Raw genomic sequence first — 8041 nt, 5'->3', positions numbered from 1 at the left:
CGTCATGGATGGACGATCCCACCCCCTAACCAGCCTTTATCAGTTAAAAAAAAAAAGTTAAACTGTGTGCATGAGCCAGGTGGTGGACGAATAGTGAAGAGCATTACAGGAAAGATATAAATTAAGTCGAAAAGACAGAAGTCAGTAACGGAGACACGCGTGGTGTGGGCGGTGCGTGAGGGCAGACCGCCCACCAAGGGTAACAGCTGAGTAGATCGCACTGTGGTAGAGTTGAAGAGTGCGAAAGCAGAAGCAATTCTGTCAATGACCAAGAATATTTCCGTTGGTTACAAAAGTAATCGAAGTAATTACAGCAATCCCGTTTGAAGTAAATAAAGCAAGTAGATAAGTTATTGACAATATTGTCTTGAAATATTTTTAGCTTCCGTTTATCTCGTAATTATTTTTCTTAAGTATCTAGCAATTTTTTTCCTATGATTAGGTAAAGCAAAATGTTATTCCCCTCCAAACAGATGCCTATGAATAGGAGAAGCACAACAAGACTAGAATTTTCGATGAAAAGGGGCTGTATAATCTTCCAGTTTTTATCAGTCCGCCATGTCGGGGGACATGCAAATCGTGAGACAGAGTCAACAGAAGTCTGGACAAACGGTATTAGCTTCAAAACAAATCACAGAGCGAAAGTGTCCTAATATGGTTCTGTATTTAAAATGAGAAGTTTCTAACGGATGCTAATGGCATTGCCGACAAGCTTAAAAGCCACACATTGGCAGCATCTAGAATTTCAAAGCACAACCGTCTCTGACGATCCCCATCGAGCCATTATCTCTCTTTATCTCGGCGCCAGCTTAAAACGTTTCGAATGTTGTCGGGCAGAGATCGACATGGTTTCTACAACAAGGCCCCTGAAACAACGACAGTGCCGAGAAACAAGGCTATGGACATTTACAATCCACAAGCTAGGGCCCTTCGATATGAGGTCTCAGTCTGCTGGCCATGTCTACGATAAAGAGTCCTCCGTAGCCGTATGAACAAACCTTTCTCACACCCGAATCGTTTGAAACAAACAAAAAAGTAGGTCTCTTATCGTCGGGGAATTTTGTAGTCCCGATTTGTGATTGACGTGAGGGTCGTCGGTAAATACTCGTCTTAGGGGCTAGGGACCTGGAGAGCTGGGATGTGGAACTCGAACCACGTACATGCCAAGCGGGTTGGGTTAATAATGTGGGAACAGCCCTGAGTCTGGTGTCCTGACGCACCCCGATGTTTTCCTAAGCTGGTTAAACACCAGACGTTCTGGACATACTGGAACATTTTCCATTTGCCACAACAACCCACTCGGACCCCACACGTCCCGGTTAGTGAAAAGGTTCGTGACTCCCAATGGTCGAACGGACCTAACGTGTAGCAACTTCGAAATCTCCCGCAGCAGTACGTTTCGGCTGTCAGGAAGATGCATTGTCCAACGAAGAAGAATTCTACCAGTCATCTCTCTGTGTCTTGTCAAAAGTAAACAAAATGTATGGTATGTGTGCTCTAGGTGTGTAATATGTATGTGTCTGTTTGTAGTTTATATAGACATTAATAGATACTAATTTAAATAAAAAGGAAAACTCAATCAAACCGAACAGTGGCAAACATATTTAGAGACAAATCGTTTCAAAGGGGAAATCGACCATTTTGACATTGTGCAGTTGTTCACTAACAGACATCACTCTGATGTTTAGAGAAGTATGCCAGAAGAATTTTTTGTTTTCTAATGTCTTAACTGGACCCAAATAGGCTTCACACTCAATTGATAGCAGTTCGGTATTACTGAAAAAATGTCGGTAACATGGTCAAACTTACTGTTCACCACACTCTTTGCAACCACGTCGATCGGGCTTTTCACACCAGTTGCTAGCGGAGGTATTTGGTCCCCACGTGAGTAGTACTCACCGTTCGCTGATGTTTTCCAAGACTCTGTACACTTGTGCTATTCCGACATTTTGTGTGATGCAGCTTATGTACTCTTGGTAGACTTTGTTTAACTGGGGTAGAGGTGTCCTTGATGACAGTTTGGTTAGTATGTGAATAATCTTTCTTTTTCTCATTATTTCTTAGACCAGTCAGTCCATCCATCTATCCATACATGAATTGATACATCAATAAAAAAAATAGGTTTATTATTTTGTTCCAGTCACGTTTGTAGTACCCCTCAGCTTTCTGGCAGGGTAAAGTCCGACTATGAATCCTTGGCCAAGAATGCGGAAAAAGCACAAATGGAGTTGAGACTGATTCAGCCCTCAGGTGACTAATTTGCACAGTGACAATGATACGTGATTTGTTTACAGAGCAACTCTCATGAAGAGGGTGCGTCTAAGCTCTTTGTTGCTGATTATCAGTAATAGCACTGGTGGGGTAGTTCATTTGTCTTCAACTCCACATTTGACAAGTTCTTTCGCTCAAACATCTCTTGCCGAAAGCAAGAAGAAATGTGTAAATTCTGTGTTCGAACGTAAACATCAAAAGTAAATGTAACTAAAGGGTAAATTAATTTGGGAAATGAACTCTCCGTCTCTGATACATTAACAAAAGAAAAAGAAATCCGCAGCAATTCTGTTTTGTCCAGTTTTTCAAGCTTTAACATTTATTATGAATGTAACTAAATTCCGTATAAATTAACTAAAAATAAATCAACATAAGAAATTAACTCTAGCCTTTCATATGATATATTTTTTTACTAGCAACTAAAAATGGTTTGGAAAACTTTTTTCTGTCTTTTTTTAATTTTCGAGTGAAAATGTGGAACCTATCTTTTTCAGGGAAATTTAATTTTTTGTTCATTTTTGCATTCATAAGAAGCAATTATAAGAGAACAGCTAAAGGTGATGAGAGAAAGAAAAATGAGAGCGAGCGCAAAATTTTTACCTGGAAAATGCACAATGCTGAAAACAAATTTTGCTGAGAAACATTTCTTACAATTTTTCGCGAATAAACAAGAAAATTTAGCATAACGTTTATGTGTTAACGAGTTCGAGTCATGTGTGTGTGTATATATATATTAAATAGACTGTGTGTTCTACACATATTTTTACTTGCAGTTAGAAAACTCGCTTTAAAATCAGGGATTTGGAGAAGATTTTAGAGGCCACATTATAAATATTATTATTATTAACATTCTAGGCATGAAAAATTTCAATACAGAAGCATGAATGTCTTTTGTTACAAAATTGCAAAGCTCCGGGATATTTTGTAATTAGAAACTGCCTAATTTAAAACTGTATAAAGAAGGAAAGAAGAATAATTTACAGTCAGAAATAAACAGTACATATTAGTAAATGTCAAGATAGTGCAATCTTTTTATCCAGGACTGTTATTTTGGACTGATATATGCATAAACGGATTTGAAAAAATAAGCCTTTAAATCTTTTCCTTGACTAGAATGTGTTTTTCGCTTGCGATGGTGATTTCTGGAGTGCTGAAATCCGTTCTTCGCTATTCTCCGCAGTCTGTGTAATTTCATTTTCAAAGCTCACCCAAGCATACAAATAAACATTGTTATTCCTGTATAATTTTTCTGCAAAAGAGGTCTTTGTGCATTGTACACTGACATTTTAAACTTTCTTCTGTTTTGCTAGGTGAAACGATTTTTTTTCTGTAATTGGTAAATAGATATTTTGACAGCTAGAATTTCAAATCTGCTTTTGCATTTTGAAAACTCGTATCTGATTGCTTTGAAGGACTTAACACAAGAGATGTTTTGATTTCCACCCCACCCCAAATATTTCTGTGTTCGGTTTTCTTCGAATTGTTGTAAAAATTTAAAAGTTATTTTCGGGAAATTCACGGAATACTTTCATTCTTCACTTTGACCTTAATATGAAAACTTTAATATGTGACTTTGCATATTTTTCAAGTAAATGAAAATCTGAAGACTGTAGCCACCTAGCACATTAAATAAAAAAATGAAAAGTGAACAAAGCAATCAAATTGTAAAACTTTCTTTAGCTAAGTAATTTTCTTTTACTCAAGTTTAATAATATCCATACTTATATTTTCTGCGCTCGGATTCAACGGAAAGACAACCAAGAACCACAGGTGCTCCAAAGTTATCAACTTGTTATAACACTGAACACGATGGACTCCAAGTGTGACAAAATTCTCCTTATTTCAGTGAGCTGCTTCTTTTCAGGCCATACCCGTACAGGTGGCGAGATGTGAAGAGGTGAGACGAAATTAACTTGCTTGCTATCAGGAGGCGGACTTCATTAAGTTCAGCGCCGGCCCCAGAGCAACAAAGGTGTTTCACACTTAGTTTTCAAAAGCTTCCCCAAGACGACAAGGTGGAATTACGATTTTATCAGAAAGAGGTGAGGCTACTGAAGCTGTATTTAATTAACAGACTTGTTCCAGTTTAGCTCCAGGGGCATGCATTGTGTCCACTCACATTATGATGTTGCCTATCAATATTTGTCAGAATATCTCAAATACTTTTTTAAATGTTGGTTTTCTATTTCTACTTTTACCTTTATGGAAAGTTTTAAAATGAAAATGCTTATTCTTCTAGTAAGTGAAAATCTGAAAGTGTGGGTCAGCGTGCATGTTTAATAATAGTAATAAAAAATAAAAAATGGTTGTGTGCAGTAAGGTTATATTTGATTGTTAGAATTTTACTCTGATGAGTGATGGTTTCAGTCACATGCATGTATATATTCTACATGTGTGTGTGTGTGTGTGTGTGTGTGTCATCTATTGAAAAATGTGGACACACAAAAATGTCGAATTATGGAAAACAGTTCTTTGTATTAAATTTAGTAAATTGCAACTCTTAAACTGTCATTGCTTGTGTCTGTGCTACATTGTCATTTTGAAAGAAAAGCACAAAATTCCAAAAATCAACAAGTCAAGTGTAGTTTGCATTTACTAACATACTTAAACCTGAACAGAAAACTAATAATTTTGGAACGTTTATATAACATCATCAACAACAATGACAATGACAACTAAAAAGAAAGAAGAAGAAATCAAGGGAACGAGAGAAACCTGCGCCTTTTGATGTCCATTTTATAAAAGCCCTCACAGAAAATCGAGGCAAGGGCGTAGGAACAGTAGCTTGAAGGGTCACTGTTTTGATAACCCGGGTGCTTCACATTCTGCAGCATCCATCGTGGTTAGCCCAAACCACAAGTGAAGGAACGTTATTAAATAAATGACAGTGAAGACGAAAATGACGAATAGCTACCGCTGACTGAGGAAAAGAAAGAACAGTTACAGGAAAAGATGAATTTGTACTATTTTTATTGTATCTTCCGAATCATTATGAATTAAAAACTAGTAAAATAAAAAGATAAAGAGGAAAGAATAAATAAAAGGACAAAAATATTAATAAAATAATTTATAGACAGAAATAACAAAAAACTTGAAATTATTACAGTTGAATGCAAATCTAGAAAGGCAAAATAACTTTATATTATTTTTTCAATATTATCGACTCTTGGAATCTGACTTTGCATGAGTATAAAAAAAATAGGACGAGAATATTTAAGTAGACACGGATATAACATAAACAAACATATAAACATCACAAATAGCTCACACATTGGTGTAAAAAGAAAAACACCCAATAAAATATTTCTGGGTTTCTTGCTACTGGAGGTAGACTTTATATTCTTCAAATTATTTTCCCTCTGGTTTTACACGCGTCTTTTCGCACCAGAATGAAACTGTAATTAAACATGTACACCTTAGTTGCAGCAATAATATTTATTTTACATTTTCGTTGTAATTAATAGAGTTCGTAATCGTCGTTGTGTACGAATAGCGATGTTTCTGCTCCACCTCTCCCCTGGGAGCTTGGATACTGAACATCTTGGATATTGTAGCGAGGCGTGACCGCTTTGATCTCACCAACGCACGGAATGAAGCTGGAATGCGCCGCGGACAGGTAGAGCGGACAGGTAGAGCAGCCAGTGAAGGTATGGCTCTGTCCGGCAACATGGTAGTCATCGAGGCACGTGTGTTATGTGTGGTCACTTCTGCGGATATCGGTTAACATTCCAAATGTTTTCAGCATGCGTCACAGTGTCGCTACAATTTCCGCCGCTGGTCCCCTACCTCCTCTCCTCTGCCAACACACACACACAAACGCTCATGCAAACACATTTCCTCCAAATATTTCTTCTCTATTTTTCTGAGGTGTGATGGACCTGAGCGGAAATTTTTTTTTAATGTTTCGGAGACAAAACCTTTTCAAGGATGATGCAGGTGTGTGTGTGTGTGAATATAAGCCCATTAGATAGAGAATTACCAATAGAATGAAGATGTGCTAACCTTTTTCAAAGAAGTTTGTTTTTTAAAAAAATCAAGCCAGACCTTTTGTAATTTATCACACTTGCTTTCGAAAAAGCAGATATTATTAAACTGTTATTTTTTGTTATATTTTATTGCGAACGATTATTTTTGTCGATGTTGTTTACTGGTTTCTATGCTGATTTTTGTTTCTTTATTTATGTGGACTTCTATTTTACAATGACAATGACAATTTTTTGCATTAACACCCCGAAAAATGTTTTTCTTGCCTTAAATCTTCACGAGCGGGACTTTCTTATTTACCACCAAATAAAATTTTGTTTCCGTGTGCACCGTAACATGTTATTTATATAACAGTTTTTCTCACTTTTTAATCTTCTTCAAATGCATCTATTGAATGTCAACCCTCCCCTTGAGTTGATCCTACGCCCTCTTGCTCCTAACCTATAACCAGTTCTCTTCTCTCGGACTCATCAGAACAAAACGAGGGTGAGAGCTAATCTGGTGTGCATAGCGTTTTCTCGAAGATACAGCGTCTGGCGGTCGTGCCGTCCATCGAGAGAAGCATTCTGATAAATTTGGCTCAGGCCATTTTCCCTGTCTCGGTCCACACACCCTATCAGTTGAGTATCGGCTTGCCATCACAGACGCAGCCGAGGAACACAGAGACTTCACTGCCCTCTATCGCGTCTTCTCTGAAAATTGTGTTCGAATTCGTTCGTGGGCCTCGAGTTTCGTCTCGTTGTCTCCTGCCTTCCTCGGTCAGCACCAGAACAATATTAAACTCATGACTAATCGCTAGCTTTTCGCTGTTTGCTTGTTACCCTCGTCCCGATAATCACGGGCGCCGGGCAGCGCCTAAGTTTTCGGACGAGTGGAACTATTTGGTGGCCGCCATTTTGGTGATTGCTTCCAAATACTTTGCCAACTTCGCCAGCTATGCCGAGCAAATGGCACTCTGCAATAATGTTGCCAGTCGTTCCGTTGCCTTTCAGTCATCTTTTGTAAGATGTCTCTTGAAATAATTAGAAAGCGATGAGCTTAATTATCTTTTAGTTTGTGACTTCGAACATCCCGCTGGGTTTGAGGTTTGCGTCGTCGGGTCGCCGTGGAATGCACTGGACTGGGAGTTATTGAACTGCAAGATATTGCATGAGTCTGTTTTCTGTTTAGACGATAATAGATGATTATTTTGTAGTGAATGTGAGTTTCCGTTTCTGTCATTTTTCGTCTGCATTTTTCATTCTTGTATGAGATTACTTCATGTTACTCAACCTTCATATATTCATCAAGGTTGTATGTACGATTACAATTTTAAATCACACATGATATTGAACCTTTTGTGATTACAAAGTTCATAATTTTTTAAGTTAATTAATAAATATATTGAGTCTGTTATACCTTCGTTTTACTGTTCAGGATAAAACTATATATCAGGTGATTTACGGGGCAGGTCATCTATAGTCCTACATTATCTTTTCTCATTTAAAATGTAAAATACACATTTTAATGAAATTTATTGTAGGCCCTTTAAGCCGTTTGCTCTTTTTATCAATAGGGCACTTTAAGGGGAAATAAAAGGACTCAATACCTGTCTTACAAGTAAGTAGAGGAAAATAAGTATGATTTTTAATTTAATCTTTTTAAAAACCTCCCTTAACGATTCTTTGAGTTTAGGTTTTAGTGATTTGCTTTGTTGCACATGTTTCCAATCGGTTGTTTCATTACGTGGCTTTGAGCTGTTCACTTCGTACAAAGTGGAAGTCGATCACTCACGCAGTATATCTGA

Source organism: Pomacea canaliculata, linkage group LG1, assembly GCF_003073045.1.
Source record: "Pomacea canaliculata isolate SZHN2017 linkage group LG1, ASM307304v1, whole genome shotgun sequence".
Classification (NCBI taxonomy): Eukaryota; Metazoa; Mollusca; class Gastropoda; order Architaenioglossa; family Ampullariidae; genus Pomacea; species Pomacea canaliculata.
Note: the sequence above shows the minus strand (reverse complement) of the source record.